At 46.2% G+C, this 18,069-nt stretch overlaps 1 pseudogene; it reads right to left on the bottom strand.

The window, feature by feature from the left end:
- Positions 1-15,710: 15,710 nt before the first annotated feature.
- Positions 15,711-16,687, bottom strand: LOC116595543 (annotated as a pseudogene).
- Positions 16,688-18,069: the final 1,382 nt, after the last annotated feature.

Raw genomic sequence — 18,069 nt, 5'->3', positions numbered from 1 at the left:
TGGTCAGAGATCATAAGGATTTGAGAGATGGACATGCCAGGTTGGGCCGGCTCTTGGTTACAAATGAGCCTCTAGCTGATTTTGAGTTCACATTTTCTGTCACTTAATGTTCACTAAAAGACTGAGATGTCTGTAATCACATGAGGTAAGGGACAGGGCTATAATTCACCTTGCCTTCTGATCTATCAGTATTCTGTTTTATCATCCTGGAACAGACTCTGTTGGTACATCTCCCAGAGCTCCCAGATCTACCCCTGAGTGTTTCTATGCACCTTTTGTCCAAATTCCATGCGCCTTTATTTTGAACACCCCATATCAGCGACTGTCTTAGAAAGACATCCTTTAAGTCACTACCTCCCCAGCAGCAAGCACGTGGGAGTCCCTTCCTGCTGTGGCAGCCCACAGCCAATGACAGATTGGTGCAGAATCGTGGCAAAGATGATCATTCCCAAGAAGGGCCACAGCAGTATCTCTTGTCCCAAATGTTCTTCCAGAACTTGGTTGCTGCCCCCAACAAGAGGTGGAGTCTAGGGTCGCCTGCCTGGCTTGGTCAGTAGAGCATGTGACTCTTGGTCTTGGGATCATGAGTTAAAGTCTGACGTTGGGTGTGGAGTTTACTTTAAAAGGGGGGGGGGGCTGGAGTCTATTTCTCACCCTTTATGACTATCTCAACACAGAATGTGTGAAAAAGGAGGCTTTAGGATTTATGAGGCGAGGCCACGAACGGCAATACTGTTTCCAGCAGCCTCTCTCTCTGTCTCCGGACACTTGGTCTTGGAGCTCAGCCACCACTTGTGAGGAGGCCCAGGCCACATGGGGAAGGGCTGGGTGAATCTGCTGTTCTCAGCCTCAGCTGCAGCCAGGATGAATGGCCAGATGTGTGAGTGAGAAAGCCTTGGGAGGATTCCACGCCCCAGGCTTCCAGCAGCTCCAGCTGACACTGAGTGGAAAAGAGATGAGCTGTCCCCACGAAGTCCTGCTCAAAATGAAGATTCATGAGAAAAAAGGAGTGTCATTGTTTTAAGTCACTATGTTTAGGGATGGTAAAAAGTGCAGCAACAGATATCTGATAGAGATTGGGGCACTCCATAACGAAGGCTAAAATGGGGGCCTTTGAGACTGGGTGGCAGATGAGGCCAGAAGGGCCTTGGGGAAAGGGCCGGTGCCAAGCCAGTGGCTTCCAAGAGGCTGGATGGCCCTCACAGCTCCTAGCTGTACTCCCGTTCCATATGCTCTTCCGGAACGAAGCCCCTGCCCACAGAAACACTGATTTCCCCAGCCCCCTGAAACTGGGCAGGCCCCCATTCTGCCTGGTTAAGGAGAGCAAAATTAATACTGTCCTTGTGCTAAACCACTGTGGGGGAGGGGTGAGGAAAGGGCTCCCTCGAGAATCTATCAGTCACTCTAAACAAACAAATGCTTCCGAGGGTGCCTGGGTGGCAGTCGGTGAAGTGCCCCACTCTGGAGTTTGGCTCTGGTCATGCTCAGGGCCCTGAGATGAAGCCTCCTGTGGGACTCCATACTCAGTGAGGAGTCTGCTTGAGATTCTCTCCCTCTGCCCCTCCCTCTACTCATGCACACACACACACTCTCTCTCTCAAATAAACAGATGAAATAAAATTTTTTATTTTATCTTATTTTATTTTATTCTATTTATTTCACAGAGATAGAGAGAGCACAAGTAGAGAGCTCTCTGCTGAGCAGGGAGCCCGATGAAGGGCTCGATGCCTGGACCTTGGGATCATGACCTGAGCCAAAGGCAGCCACTTAACTGACTCACCCAAGTGTCCCAATGAAACGAAACTTAAAAAAAAAAAAAAATGCTTAAAACACTGAAGCATTACCATTCTCTTGCTGGACCAATGTTATCCATAGGCCACAGTTTTGAGTGGGACCTGAGATCTGCAGTTACAGACGCCTGAGGAGGTTTTTCTCAGGACAGTTGGGACAATTTGAACCCAATTATAGAGTGGCTCTGCTTAAACTTTGTGATTGCCAGTCTACACCCTCCAAACAGAGTGGCCTCACAGCCTGTGCCCTGATCCACCTGTCCCTGTTCATCGTGTTTGTTCTGAGTTTGCAGACGGCGGTCCCCTCCCCCACCCATTCCTTCCTCACTACATCAGAGCTCCTCTATTGACTGCTTAATGTAATTCTGAATTCTTTTCATGTTCTCCAGATCTGGCAGGGCCACACCTCTTGCATATATTTAAATCCAATTGGATTCTAAGCATCCCTCCTGTCTTTGTCTGGCTCCCATAGAGGCCATTTCGATGACAGAAGGCACAAAGCATCATTTATAACATCATTTATAACAGCCTAACAATTGGAAACGAAAGAAATGGCCAGTAAAGAAATGATTGCACTTGAGTTAGGTCACACACACGGTAGAGCAGCGAAGGGGTGGGAAGCACTGCCGAGGCTTATCCAGCCCCAGGGAAGCCTCAGGGATGGCTGGGGCATGGGAGAGCCCAGGAGCAATGCAGCAGTGGGGACTGGGTGGCCTGTGGAGGAGCTATAACTCACAGCTCCTGGAGTCAGTGGCTGGTCCCACACAGCGAAGTCTGACCACTGCCAGGGAGAGGAGAGCAGCGGTGGGCGGGACAAACCTGGGCGTGTTTCCTGCACATCTGCTCGCAGGTGTGCAAAGGCCCACGGAACAGAGGCCGAGGACCGACCCCCTATCCGTGCCCTGAACTTGAGGTGCAGAAACCCAGCGACTAGAACAGGTCTGCAATCTGGGTCTCCCTCACAGGGAAAGGCTGGATGAACTTGTTCATACTGAGGGTCAGGGGTGGCTCTGGGATATCTACGTAGGAAGGGCTTGGGAAGCGCAATCTGCTTGGAAGGAGGAAGCCGCTGGGTGTGGGCAGAAGCCGTTAGCCTATCACGTGCGGCATTTTTATTTGTAAATGGAGATTATAGCTCACCACCCTCTCTGCCATCCTCTGAGCTACCTCTGTTAGAGACTGGAAGCATAGAGACGGCCCTGCCTTAACACCAAAGAACAGCCTCAGATGGTGGGGTTTGAGCCCCGGAGGTAGGGGCAGAAAACTGGACTTGATGGGCGAGGTGAGGTCACTTGAGAGCAGAAATTCAGGCTCCAGTCCCTCTTAGCAGAAAACGTTCTCTGGCCAAGGGAGCACAGAGGTTGGCAAGAGTGGCCAGGCATCACTTTCCAGTTTGAGAAAGCTGAGCGAGAAGATCACATGGGCAGGCAGTGCTCTCTAGAAGGCCTGAGAGTGGGTCACCTGTTCCTCTGCAACACAAGACTCTCAGCTCTGTTTATCCTCTAGGAATGGAAGTGGGATGGACACAGGTATGGGCTCAAATCCCACCCACAACATTCACATGCTATGGGACTTGGAAAGTTACTTAGGCTCTCTGAGTCTCCATGTCACCATCTATAATTAGGGTATTGGAACTCCAGACTTTTTGATGTTTGAGTTAGAAACAAATTTTACAAGGAAACAAATGTTTATAGACCAAGCAAAAAATGTGCCGTGTGTGTGTGTGTGTGTGTGTGTGTGTGTGTCTGTGTGGTGTCTGGCATAGATATCAGAGCTCTCATTAAGTGAGAACTTCTATTAATTATTATTAGTTAATAAATTTTATTTATTTATTTATTTTTAATTTTAAAGATTTATTTGAGGAGCACCTGGGTGGCTCAGTCGTTAAGCGTCTGCCTTCCCTGGGGTCATGATCCCAGGGTCCTGGGATTGAGCCCCACATGAGGCTCCCTGTTCCGCAGGAGCCTGCTTCTTCCTCTCCCACTCCCCCTACTTGTGTTCCCTCTCTCACTGTGTCTCTCTGTGTCAAATAAATAAACAAAATCTTAAAAAAAAAAAAAAGATTTATTTGAGAGAGAGAGCATGAGCAGGGTGAGTGGGAGAGGAGGCAAAGAATCTCAAGCAGACTTCCTGCCACGCATGGGGCCAGAGGCGGAGCCTGAAGTGGGACTCGATCTCATGACCCTGAGATCGTGACCTGAGCCAAAATTAAAAGTCAGACATTTAACCAACCAAACCACCCAGGAACCCTTATATAATAAATTAGTTTAAGCAGAACTAATGAAGATGAAATCAAGTTGTAAATAAAACCTAAGGAACAGAAGATGACTGGGTGGGCTTGAATCGTTAGTTACATTTCATAGATAAATAGGATTTGAACTGATGTTTAAGGGGAGCTGAGATCTGAGCATATGAGTCTGGGAAGGGCAGGATGGGGCACATGTGAGCAAAGGCTTTGGGGCTGGGAGCATGCTGGGCCAGTAAGAAAACTAGTCTAGCTAGAATAGAGTGTTGGGAACCTGTGGGGAAGGAACAGATGTTGGGTTTCCTTGAGTACCATGTCAAGGAGTTTGAACCTTATCCTGAGGTACTGGGGAATCACAGATGGTTCTTGAGCAGGAGAGGAACTTGACTAATACAGTGAACATAAGGATAAATCTAGCCCACCCCCTGCAGAAATTTTTTGGAGGTCAGAGTCCAGAGGCATCGAGCCTGGCATCCATGGCTTTAACCTGCAGGAGGGGATGTGGTCTGAGTGAGGGGAACCGACCAATCTTAGAAAGGAAGAATCCACACATGTCCTTCTGGGCTCCATACTTACCCTACCTTATGCTACTTCTTGGCTTTAGGTACCAACAGCACAGATCTGGCTACTTCTCACCTGTGGGTGTTTTCCTGGAAAAACTTAAGGTGGTATCCAAGAAAATGATTCAGAGGACACATCCAGATGGGAGATGATGAGGGCACATCAGGTAGGACATGCACAAAGCTGAGTATGAGGAAGGGGCTGGCTTTCTGCAGGATAGGCTCAGCCCTACTTTTGTCAGTGTCATTGCCAGACCCAAGTTGGGCCTGAAGCTCCATGGATGGGATGGCAGGTGTGCAGGATGGCAGCCAGAAAAGCTCACCAATCCCCAAGCAGCAGCCATACGATGATTTCTGGCAGGAAGAGGGGGCAGGTGCTGATACTACAAGCTCATCACCACCTCCATATTTCCAGCAAGTGGCCCCCGATGGGGGGTACTTGCTCTCTCATCAACCAGAATGACTCTTGTTACAGGTGTGGAGCTCACCTAGTAGGTGACCGTTCTATGATAAGAGAGGTGGAAGCACATATACCCTGTAGAGACCTGGACCCTAAAAGCGACCCAACTGCTGAGAGCAATCAAAGATCCAAACAGATGGAGACAGAGACTGTGCTTATGGCTCATAAGACTCAATACTGTGAAAATGTCAATTCTCTCTAAATTGTTCCATAGAGTCAATGAAATCCCAATCAAAACCCTGGGAGGCTCTTTTGTAGAAATTGACAAGCTGATTCTAAAATTTACATGGACTAATCAAAACAACTTTGAAAAAGAGGAACAAAGCCGAAGGAACACTGACTGACTTTATTATAAAGTTACTCAAGACAGGCTGATATTGGCATAAAGATAGACAAATAGATCAATGGCACAGAATAGAAAGCCCCAAAATAGACCCACTCATCTATGCACAAGTGATTTTCAACAAAGGTGCAGAGGCATCGCGGAGGAGAAAGAATAGTTTTTTTTTTTTTTCATCAAACGGTGCAGGAACAACTGGAGAGCCAAATGCAATAGAATGAACTTCAATTCATGCCTCTCACCCTATGAAAAAGCGGCCTTGAAATGAATCATAGACTTAAATGTAAAGCCTACAACTATAACACTTGTAGAAGAAAATAGATGGCCTTGGGTGGCCTTCGGTGAGGCAAGGTTTTCTTTGCTATGACACTGGATGCATGAAAGAAACTGCTGAATTGGACTTACCAAAATGAAGGATTTCCACTGTTTGTGGGGAGCCGGGCTTGCTCAGTTGGTAGAGCATGGGCTCTTGATCTTGGAGTTGTGAGTTTGAGCCCCATGTTGGGTGGAGAGATAGCTTAAAAATAAAATCTTTAAAAAAAAAAAAAAAAAAGAAAGAGTTTCTGCTGTTTGAAAGACACTGTAAAGAGAATGAAAAGATCGGGGTGTCTGGGTGGCTCAGTTGGTTAAACATCTGCATTCAGTTCGGGTCATGATCCTGGTCATGGGGGGTCCTCAGGGGAGCCTCAGGGTCCTCAGGAGAGCCTGCTTCTCCCTCTCCCTCTGCTCCTCCTCCTGCTTGTGCACTCTCTCTCTCTCTCAAATAAAAAAATAAAATCTTTTTTAAAAAAGAGAATGAAAAGATAAGCCGCAGATTAGGTGAAAATATTGCAAATCACTGGTCGGATAAAAGACATGTATCTGGTATATAACGTGAACTCTCAAAACGCAAGAAAATCAGCAATGCAATGTTTTTAAAACTTGGCAAAGACTTGACAGACACTTCTCCGAAGAAGGCACAGAGGGCAAATAAACACAAGAAAAGCTGCTCAGCATCACAGGTCATTCAGAAATGGAGATTAAAATCATGATGAGTGACACCACTACGCACCTATAATGGCTGAAGTTAAGAAGGGGGGACCATACCCATGGTTAGAAAGGCTGTGAAACAACTGGACCTCTCATACACTGCTGATAGAAGTGGACATGGTACAATCACACTAGAAAACAGTCTGTTAGTTTCTTGTAGGCTAAACACACATCTACCATCTGATCCCATCATCCCAGACTTAGGTATTTACTCGAGAAACCAAAACATATGTCCCTTCAAAGACTTGTAGACAAGTGTTCCTCAGAGCTTTATTTGTAGTAATTCCAAACTAGAAACACTCCAAATGTCAATCAACTGGGGAATGGAGAAACAAATTGTCACACCTACATATAATGGACCACTACTCAGCAATAAAAAGGAATGAACTATCAATACAACCAACAATACAGACAAGCCTCAAAATAATTATGCCAGGGGTGTCTGGGTGGCTCAGTGGACTGAGCCGCTGCCTTCAGCTCGGGTTGTGATCTCAGTGTCCTGGAATCGAGCCCTGCGTCAGGCTCTTTGCTCAGTGGGGAGCCTGCTTCTCTCTCTCTCTCTCTGCCTGACTCTCTGCCTACTTGTGATCTCTTTCTCTCTCCGTCAAATAAATAAATAAAATCTTAAAAAAAAAATAATTATGCCAAGTTAAAAGAAGCCACACACCTGAAAGAGCACATACTGTTTCATTCTAGAAAATGCAACCAAGAGTACCTGGCTGGCTCAGGTCAATAGAGGGTGCAACTCTTAATATCAAGGTCAGAAGTTTAAGCCCCATGTTGGATAAAGAGTTTATGATAAAATAAAACAACAGAAAAAGAAAATGCAACTAATCTGTAGTTTTGTCTGTGATTTCCTGGAGGTAGGTACAGAAGGAGGGCCAGGAGGGGGAGTTACGAAGGGGCACACGAGGAAACTTAGAAGGATGCTGTTCACTATCTTTCTGGTGGTATTTTCACAGATATGTAAGAACACGTGTAAGAACTCAAGAAATTGCACACTCTATATGTGCGCAGTTTGTTGCTTGTAAATTATACTTTGATAAACCGTTTGGGGGATAAAACAAACCTCCAAATTCTCTGCATTTCATGTGGAGTAAAAGCCAAAGTTCTTACCCCAGCAAAACTGCATGGCAGATGGCCCTACATTCACAATGCTCCCTTCTCAGCTCCCAGAACAGGGCCTGGAACACAGAAAGAGTTATGGAAGTGTTTGTCAAGTGACTGCCTCAAAGGCCCACAATTAATCTAAGTTGTTTAACAATTATATTGTTTAATATATATAATCTATATAATCTATCTATATATAATATAGCATATATAATATAACATATAACATATATAATATATAATATAGCATATTATATTGTTTAATAATTAATAAGAACTTGGGGATTCTCAAATGATCAAACACTGAGTTACTGTATGACCCAGCAATTTTACACCTAGATATATTCCCAAGAGAAATGAAAACATGTCCTTCAAAAAATTGTTCATAATTGCCAAAAGGTACAAATAAACCAAACGTCCAATGAATAAAGAATATGCAGAAAATCCATACCACAGAATGTTATTTGGCCATAAAAAGAAACTACATATCACAAGATGGATGAACCCTGAAAACATCACTCTAAGTGACATTAGCCAGTCACAAGAGAGCCCACTATTAAATGATGCTGTTTATATGGAAAGTCCAGATTAAGCAAATCTAGGGAGATAGAAAGTAGAGTTGCTTCTTGGGTGTTGTTAGGAAGATGGCAGAGAATAGCTAAAGGGTACTGGGTTTCTTTTGGGGGTGATAAAGATTTTCGAAAGTTGTGATCATGGCGTTACCTATCTGTGAATATACTAAAAACCACTGAATCATCATTTAAATGTGTACATTGTATGGTATAATGATTATGGCTCAGTAAAGCTATTTAAAAATAAAGAACACAGTATTGGGAAAGGCACAGCTCTCGCTCAGATTTTGAATGGAGGATAGTAAGCCCTTGTTACCGTCAGTTCACCGGTACGGTTAGGACCCTACCAAGGGCTCCCTGAGAATGGACATGACCCAATGCACCCAGCAGTGAAGAGGCCGAGGGCCCAGAGAGGGCACTGGAGTTGCTTAGGCCACACTGGTGGTGAGCCCTGAATAGAGCTAGAGCTCATCCTCTTGGGACAAGCAAATAACAGCATGTCGCTTGCAGCCCTACAGCCTACAGCTGGGACTCTCTCTGCTTCCCTGAGCTGTACTGAGCTACATGATGTCCCCCAATTGCCTCACAATGATAATACCTTCTATTTATACCAAATACCTCTCCTCCCAGGAGAGCACCGTGTTTTCCCAACACTGAATCATTAAGCCAGCCAGACTGAATTGAATTAAAATTCACAGCAGCCACTCACAACAAGTCTCCCCCTTTCCCTTTCCTGTCCACTCCTCCATGCACTGCTGGGATGCTCACAGCAAAACAGGCAAGTCAAGAACATTGGTCTTCTAAACACCTGTCCCACTTGAGGTACCTCTCCCCTGATCCTGCTCCAGACAAGGGGTGGGGTTGGGGGTTGTGTCACTCCAGGGCCCTTTTAGCATGGGAAAAATGTGGGAGCAACAGGTCTCCAAGTGTGACATTGCCCTTTCCATAAACATTTAAATCATCAAAACTCAAAGGTGAGGACTGCTAGTGATGAGATTTCAGGCAGCCAAGAGAAACATATTGAGGGTGCCACTGGAACTTGCTCTAATTCTTAGGCTATACCACAGAGGCTGCTATCTATTTTCCTAGGCTAAAGCTCAACACAGGCTCCTGGGCACCATGGTCAGAGGGTTCTCCCCTGGGTTGAGCCTCCTGGCTCACTGGAGAAATGAGAAGGAAGGGGCTCATGGGTTCTGCTAGCCCTTTCCCCTCAGCAGAGATCCAACTGGCCCTGGGCAGTCCATAGCCCTGGCCTGAGAGACTGAGAGCGGGGAGGAATCCAGGAAGGAACCTGCATGGGTCAAAGACTGGACTGATGGATGGATGTCCCATATGCACCCCTACCACACACAGCCTTACCATCTCTGTACCTTTATCCTGCTCTGCTAGTTGGAACTGTCCCTGGGGGCCACAGGGTTAAAGATGATGTTAAGAGCATGCTAGGGGCAGGGGTCTCCTACGTGAGTGCCCACTCTTGACACTGCAACTCACCGTCAAGTCATCAGGCGTGAGTCCTTCCTATAGGCACTGCATGCCTACCTCAGAGGCCGCCTGATGTGGGCAAAAAAACACCCCCGCCCTAGCTGGGCAGATGCGGAGGGCTGGTTAGAGGAGAGCCGAAGAGCTCCTCCCTGGGCAAGGTGGGGCCACATGGCACAAAATCTTCAGAGGATGTACTCCTAATTAATAGTTTTCACCACAGAGCCTGGGATCTCAGGGTGAAAAACTGCTTAGGGGTCATTTACTCATCCTCCTACCTCCACCTCCCTCATCCATCTCCTGAATCCCCTTGTCAACATCAGTAGCACTAAAAGAAGAGCTCCAGTGTCCACCTTCTCCACTATGGTCTTGTACACGCCCCTTCCATCCTTCATTACTAAGGCCTCTGGGTGCTGCCCATGGTCAAAGGCATTTACCGCATCAGTCGCCTTGGTAATGTCCAGACCTTGAGAGGATACCCAAGGGATGGGCTAATGGAGCCCCAGAGATCACAAAAAAAAAAAAACAACATTTTTTCAATAAGACAATTTATTGGCCCTCTGAAAAGCAGGGGTCTGTGGCATGAATAGAACATTCCCCAAACCACACATGCCTCCTCTCCCACAGAGAGAGAGGGTCTCCAAGCATTGGCTTCTGTCATGTCATGTTCAAAAGACCAGTTCAAGACCTTTAGATTTTCTATATGGAAACTTAGAAAGATTTAGATGTTGAGAATCATTATGAAACTGCAATTAGAGGGGTATCCGTGTGGCCCCCGCTGGTCAGGCATCAGGCTTTCGGCTTGGGTCATGGGTCCTGGGATTGAGGCCCTCATCAGAATCCCTGCTCAGCAGAGAGCCTGCTTCTCTCTCTCCTCCCTACTCATGTTCTCTCTCACTACTCTTTCTCTCTGTCTCATAGATAAAAAGAAGAAAAGAAAAGAAAAGAAACTGCACTTAGAAAATTGTGACGTCTGTTGGATTTATAAGATTTGGGTAATAAAAATAATAATAGCAATAGAAACAATACACCTTACTCTATTACAGCATTTTGGGTGTGTCAGATATATATGTCATAAAACAGAGTGAATGTTTGATTAGAGTAACAGAATATCAGACAGAGGCATTCTCAGGTGGATACTTAGTATGCAAAGGCCAGGTTCCAGGACAGCTGTCTGCACGTGTACATAGACAGACACACACACAGACATGTACCTCAAATGCTGCTCAGCCCTCCAAGGTCCCTGGCAATAGGCACATGGGGGCACCCGGCCACACTGCTGTCAATGCAGATGAACTTGGCAGCTGTGAGCTGAGCATTTAAACAGGGAGCCACCTCCCCCAGAGCCCTCCGGAGTCCCAACATCACTAGGGGCCACCTGTGGGAGCATATCTCATCAGGCATCTGCCAGCTGTGGGAGCACACATCATCACACTCTGCAAACGGCAGCTGTAGGAAGGCACTGGTGCTAATGAGTGCCCCCTGCAGACAGCCAGTCAAAGCCAGCATGCGCACACAAAGTGTGGGGACGAGGGGCCAGAGAGGGTGGCTTGGATGATTGCCATACCTCTGACCAACTGCAAAATCCTAAGCTTTTATGGAAGTTTCAGAGAAGGGAAGTTTGGGAGCAAGGTGGGGTGGGAGGCACCCAGCCCCAAGACAGTCAGTGCAATCATCATCCACTCTCATTTGACACCTGAGAAACTGAGACCCAGAGAGAGGAAGGGACTTACTTAAGGTCACATAGTGGGCAGGCAGCAGATAAAGCCCAAGTGTTGTGGCCCTGGCTTGACACTCTCCACGGTCACCAGGGCCGTCGTTCCCATACCTTATGATAGATGGACCCAAAGGTCTGGGTCTGTGGAGAGACAGACCATTCTATGGCCTAAGCCCTCCTTGAAATTCAGCCCAAACTAACCTGCCACCTTTCAGCACTGCTCTGGGGGAGGCCTCCAGGAGGAAAGTATGAATAAACAGACTGAGGGACATCCAGAAGTGCCTCTCCCAACAGCTAGAGAAAGAGGCTGTTCTGGAACATGGGTTCTCAGTGGTCGTAGGGGCAATGGGATGTGGCTCCTCCACTGTGATTGCTCCTGGGTATCAGTCTGCACCATCAGAGTCACCACACCAGTCCAGGAATAATTCCAGACTAGTGAAGACCATTCTCCTGAGGGCCCTGGGAACAGTAAAGGGCACAGCCTTGGCATCTCAGCTCTCCCTGAGTCACAGCAAACAATAAAAAGGGGATTTGTGTTCAGCTGCTGTGGAAAAAGAATCTGGCAATTTCTCCAAAAAAGTGGACAAAGAATTCATGTATGACCCAACAATTCCGCTCACAGGCATATACCCAAAAGAACTGAAAACAAGTGTTCAAACACTTGAACAAGGACATGTCAAAAGTCCCAGGTTTAAGTCTCATTTGCCTGAGCCAATGCCATGGCAGATGAATGGAGTGCACTGCTTGGCTAGGCTGGGTCTCGTCATCCCTATGGTGGGGATGGGGTCGGACTGGGGGTGAGATGCATAGGAACTGCCCCACCCAAACCAGAGGATTGAGAAGGGGAAAGAGTCTGGATGAGCAAAAACAACAATATCCACTCCAGGACCATGAAGACTGTGACTTCTCATGCCCTTCTCTTTCCTGCTCTCCATCTCCTCCTGCCGAGACACTTTTGGACACAGTATGAGGAGAATGATTTCTGTGTATGTGGACCTGACTGCAGGTGTTCAGTTCTTTGGCACAGTCCTTTTAGTCATATTCCCAGGATCATATTTGGATCAGACCATGTGTCTTGACTCCAGGTTAGAAAACATGGTTAGCAGCCCTCACAGCTCCATTGAGTATGTGAGATTTCTCCTAATCACCTCTTTGACCACTGAACAGTCTTTGCTCTACCGGAACAAGCTGACTCTCTGGAGTTTTATTTCAGTAATGAATAATGGATCTGGGTCCAGGAGCACAGAGCTAGTAAGAGAGAGAAAACAAGAGTGCCTTTTCCCCTGTTCTTTCTCTCCCTGGGGCTGCCATTTTTCTCACACAGGGTTCAAGTCCTCTCCTGGACCTCCTTCTGCAACCTGTGACCCACCCCGGATCTCCCTTGCTCCCTCTCTCTTGTGTACACAGTTAGAACCACTAGAGTCCCCATTATAGACTTGGTGATGATCAACCAAGGAATATATCCAACATGAGGCATTCATTCCAGGAGGCTTCCATCTCCCAGGGCAGGGAGTGACCCACCTCAGGGACTCCACCCTGTCCCCACTCAGGCCCTGTGACTGGATGAAGGAATACTGCAGGAACTGCGCTCCTCCATAAGTAAGAAGGTGGGAGCAGCACAGAGGCAGGGAGAATGTGGGAATCAGGCCCTTTGTTCGGGCCCAAGTCAGGCAAGCATCCAACCTATACCCAGAATCTGCTGAGTCTCTACAAAGCTCTTTTAAAAGAACCAATGCTGACCTCCATTGCAGCAAAGAAAGGAAGACACTGCCTACTTACTTGAAAATTTAATTAACCATCTTTCTCTAGCTCCTTGCCTAAGAAACAGGACACTTCTTTCGAGATGACAAGGGAGATGATTTGCAAGTCTTTTTGAAATGTGGAAGGAATCCAGTGTCCTGGAGGACAGGACAAGACAGGAGGTGAATGAGGAATACAGTTTTAGAGAATGCCTGGTAGGATGGAGAGGCTAGGAGCTAGAAAACAAGGTTGACCTCTCTGCCTCCACTCTGCTCAGCCTACTTAGCATCACTCTGCTCCCTGCTGGCTCTTAACCCTTTAAGCAACCTACCTGGTCCATTCACAAACATATAGAAACAGTCCTTACAGACTGTTCCCTCTCTGCGGGGAAGAAAGCAAATTACACAACAGAAAGCCTTTTACAATCACAAATTCACCTCTTGTGACATCCTATTAATACAGATTTACCTTGGTGAGCTGTATCCTCCATCATGAATGTTTCACTCAAAATTGCATGTTTGTGCTGTTGCCTGCCCCACTAACCCCAAAGCCCCGTGGACTCTATTCGTTGGATGGACTCTGGAGCCCCGCTGCGTGGGTTCAAATTCCAGCTCTGCAATTTGCTAGTTGTGTAATGTTGCACAAAGCAGCTAACCTCTGTGCCTCAATTTTATCAATTGTAAAATGGGGACGATAATAATACCTACTTTATAGGGTTGTTGTGAGTACTAAAAGTATTAACCTTTCTAAAGCATTTAGAAACACAGTACGTGCCAAGAAAATGTTAATTTAAAACAAATTACTAGTGAAAAAGAGGTGAAGAATGGATTTGAATAGGAACTAGTAGTCTCATTGAGAAGCCAAACCACACATTTACTGATATTTTAATGGAGGAAGGAAAAAGTAATGAAAATAGACAAAGGAAGGGAAGGGAGGGAACCTAAAAATTTCAGGAAGACCTGCCAATGTGAAATTCAGCTGAAACTTCATTTGGAAGGGCACAATGTCAATAAATGACATTCAATAGATAGATAGATATAAGTATAGATACAGATTTGAAAGTTAGATAAGCTCCATGTCCCAGGTACCTGGGACAGTTGTTCTTGGCACATAGTAGGTGCTCAACAAATGTTTCAATTGATATATTGGGGGGAGATTTAATTGGAAAAATTTTAGACAACCTATAATGTAAAATATCCCATCATCTTTGTGAAATTAAATATGTGTAGATAGCTAGGTAGAGTGAGCCAGTCAACCGGGCAGTGGAATCATTAAGATAATTAATACCAGAGGCACCTGGCTGGTTCAGTTGGTAGAGCATGTGACTCTGGATCTCAGGATCATGAGTTTGAGTCCCACATTGAGTGCACAGATTACTTTAAAAAAAGAAAAGAAGGAAAAAATGATTAACAACAGTAACACTATGGGATAGAATTTGAGGTGGTTTTTGTTGTTTTCTTTTTTGCTTTACTGAATTTTTCTTTCTTTTTTTAAGATTTTATTTTTTTATTTGTTAGAGAAAGAGCGCAAGCAGGGGGAGCAGCAGGCAGAGGTAGAAGCAGACTCATCGCTGAGCCAGGAGCCTGATCTGATACAAGACTCGATCCCAGGACCCTGGACCATGACATGAGCCAAAAATAGATGTTTAACCCCCTGAGCCACCCAGGTGTCCCTTGAACTTTTCAATTATTCTATATTAATTACACTGTATTTATACAGTCTTTTTGTTTTTTTTTCCCTTTGGAAACCAACAACCTTTTATTCCCAAACTCACTCAGGGTTAACTCTTTCCCTGGCTAACACATCAACAGCACCTCTAATAGGATCTTGGATGAAGGTACAGACCTAACAAAAATTGTCTCCCCAACAAAGGATATATATATATATATATATATGCATAAGTATTTTTAAAACAGCGAAATTCACCAGTGTTGCAGGGAAAAAAAAAATCCCCATGTGATTTCAGTCCATAAAAAACAGCCTTTGGCAGTCTGTGCTGTGTTAAAAACTCCAACTCAGGATACACCTCAGAGGAAAGCATTTCCACACTTAAAAAAAATAAAATAAAAAAATTCCCCTTTCTCTTTCTTCCAGTTCAACTTCCGCTGCTCACTCCTAGGAACACCCAGAGGATAACTGTAAAAACAAGCCCCAGTTCACTTCCCTCGGACTGTCTGTGAAGGCTCACACAGAGGTTCAGTCCTCAGGAATTTTCAGCCCTAAATTTCTAGGCACTTGCAAATTGTTCTCCTGTGTCCTTCAAGGAGGGGTCCGAGGGCTGGGGCAAGGACCCAGGAAGCCAATAACTGGAATGTCAGCCAGGACAAAGGGAGGGGAGGCTTTCTAGATAAACACACCTGACACCTTACAACCTCAAGTCTAACCTGCCAGGTAAAAACAAGTAGCAGCCAGCTGTACCGAAGAGGTGCTTCTGTCCCCTTTCCCCTTTACCATAAAGGTGATGGAAAAAGTCTCATGACTATTTGACCTCCACTCTCTTCCATATACTGTGACCTCAGGTTTTAGGCCAAAGCCGTGTTGCAAAGACAGCCATATGGTCCCAGGGTAGAACCTTTCGTGCTTCTGTCTGGATCAAGCTGCTACTCTTGGCAAATACTTTGATAGCAGCTTCTAGAAAACTGCTCAGAGACAGTCCTCCAGCTCAGGGTCACAGATCCTTCCAGTTGATGGGCTCCTTGCCAGCCTTCTACAGCAGTGCATTTGTTTGAGAGAAATGTCTACATCCGAAGAACCCTCTGTCCCCTCCCCGCGCCCACAGCGACAGCAGGGTGGGGGGTCGGGGGATGGGGGGGTGGGCTTACACAGCCTGTAGCACATAGTGGGGCTTCCTAAGAATGGCACTGCCTTTCTTCTGAGAGTAAGAGCCCCAGAGCAAGAAGACAGGGGCCAATGGAGTTCTGACTTAGGACACAACTGCATCAGTAAATTGCTCCCTTCCCCTCTCCTTACGAGAACTAGCCTGATGTGCTTGGACGATGAGGACAGTGTTGAGTAAAAGAACACCTTGCTTGGCCCACCCAGATAAATCTCTGTGAACAGGATGAACAAAACCATCTATGTACTTAGCTTTTTGTAAATGTTTTCTAAACTTGGCGGCACTGGAACAGGTCTTCGAACCCTAAAGCAGAGCTCATGGGCTTAGATGGGTCCACCAGACGGATCCTGTCCCAGGGTGACAAACTTCATCTGTTTTAGGGCACACAACACATCTGGGGCAACAGAAAGACTTGGTATGCGGGTAGATAAACAGTGCAATGTTTTCTTTCCTCTGCAACAAATCCCATTAGCTTTATGATATATGGTTTTCCTGACTCTGCACTCAGTGACATGTTCCAGCTGTCTGGGAAACCCACGGGTATGCTGCATGCGGCAAGTCTGAGCAGGGTAGCCTTGTTCCTCTGGACGTGGACCAACTACCCGGGGCTCAGCGGTGAGGAGGACAATGTGCTGGGGTTCTCCTGCCCTGCTGGGGCCTTCTTGGAGCAGCTGGCCGCCTCATCCCTGCTCTCCTCAGCTACTGCCTGCCAGGCCAGTCCGAGGATGGGACAGCTTGGGACTGTGGGCATGTGGCTTCCTGGCAGGACCTGGGGAGAAGAAGGAGCAGAGTGTCTTCTGGTCCATCATCTCAGAGCCCAAGAGAGGAGAGATGAGCTGCCAGGGAACCTGCGGTATCCACCAGCTATGGCAGTCTGAAACTGGCCTATGTATACAGTCTTTAAAAATATGTCAAAATCCACTTGGGACAAATCAGTACACATAGGGTCTTACCTACAGAATTAAAAAATCTGGGCCAGATTTTTAAATAAAAGTTGAAATAGACACTTAAAAATTAAGAAGTGATTTGGAATGGAAAGAGAGGGCCCACAGAGATGTTTAGACAAGGAACGCACAGACTTCTGGATGGACAAGAGAATTAGGAGGCAAGGAGTGGTCCCTAGTGGCCTCGTGGCAACTCCTCACTCTAGGATTCTGGGCTTCATTTCCAAGCTCCTTGTAACCAGATAGGCATCAGTGGCTTCATTAATCCCTGAGCATCATGCTGACATAAAGATGACAGGACAAGGGTGCCTGGGTGGCTCAGTGTGTTAAAGCCTCTGCCTTCGGCTCAGGTCATGATCTCAGGGTCCTGGGATTGAGCCCCACATCAGGCTCTCTGCTCATGGGGGAGCCTGCTTCCACCTCTCTCTTTCTGCCTGACTCTCTGCCTATTTGTGAGCTCTGTCAAATAAATAAAATCCTTAAAAAAAAAAAAAAAGATGGGGCACCTGGGTGGCTCAGTGGGTTAAAGCCTCTGCCTTCAGCTCAAGTCATGATCCCAGGGTCCTGGGATTGAGCCCCACATCAGGCTCTCTGCTCCACGGGGAGCCTGCTTCCTTCTTTCTCTGCCAGTCTCTCTGTCTACTGGTGATCTCTGTCTGTCAAATAAATAAATAACATCTTAAAAAAAAAAAAATGACAAGACAGGAGCACCTGGCTGGCTTAGTCAGTTAAGCACCTAACTCTGGATTTTGGCTCAGGTCATGGTCTCAGTGTCATGAGATCGAGCCCTTCATTGGTTCCACACTTACATCACATAGTTTTGTACTTGACAGGTTCTCAGTAAATGTCTATTCATTGATTATTTGGGAATATACCAGGAAGCAGCAGAACAATCATAGACATTCTTAACAAGCTCAACTAGAAATCTCATGTACAAACTATATATTATCTACAAGAGACCCACTTAAGATCCAAAGACAGAAATAGATTGAAAATAAATGGGTGATGGGACACCTGAGTGGTTTAGTAGATTAAGCATCTGACCCTTGGTTTTAGCTCGGGTCCTGATCTCAGAGTCCTGGGACTGAATCCCACATTAGGCTCTGCTCTCAGTGGGGAGTCTGCTTGAGGATTTCTCTCCCTCTCCGTCTGCTCCTTCGCCCAATAGTGTACACTCTTTCTCTCAAAAATTTAAAAAAAAAAAGTTTTTTTAAATGAAAGTAAGTGGGTGGAAAAAGACATTCTAT

Source organism: Mustela erminea, chromosome 7 (genome assembly GCF_009829155.1).
Source record: "Mustela erminea isolate mMusErm1 chromosome 7, mMusErm1.Pri, whole genome shotgun sequence".
In the NCBI taxonomy this organism is placed as follows: Eukaryota; Metazoa; Chordata; class Mammalia; order Carnivora; family Mustelidae; genus Mustela; species Mustela erminea.
Note: the sequence above shows the minus strand (reverse complement) of the source record. Positions and strands in the feature narration are given on the sequence as shown.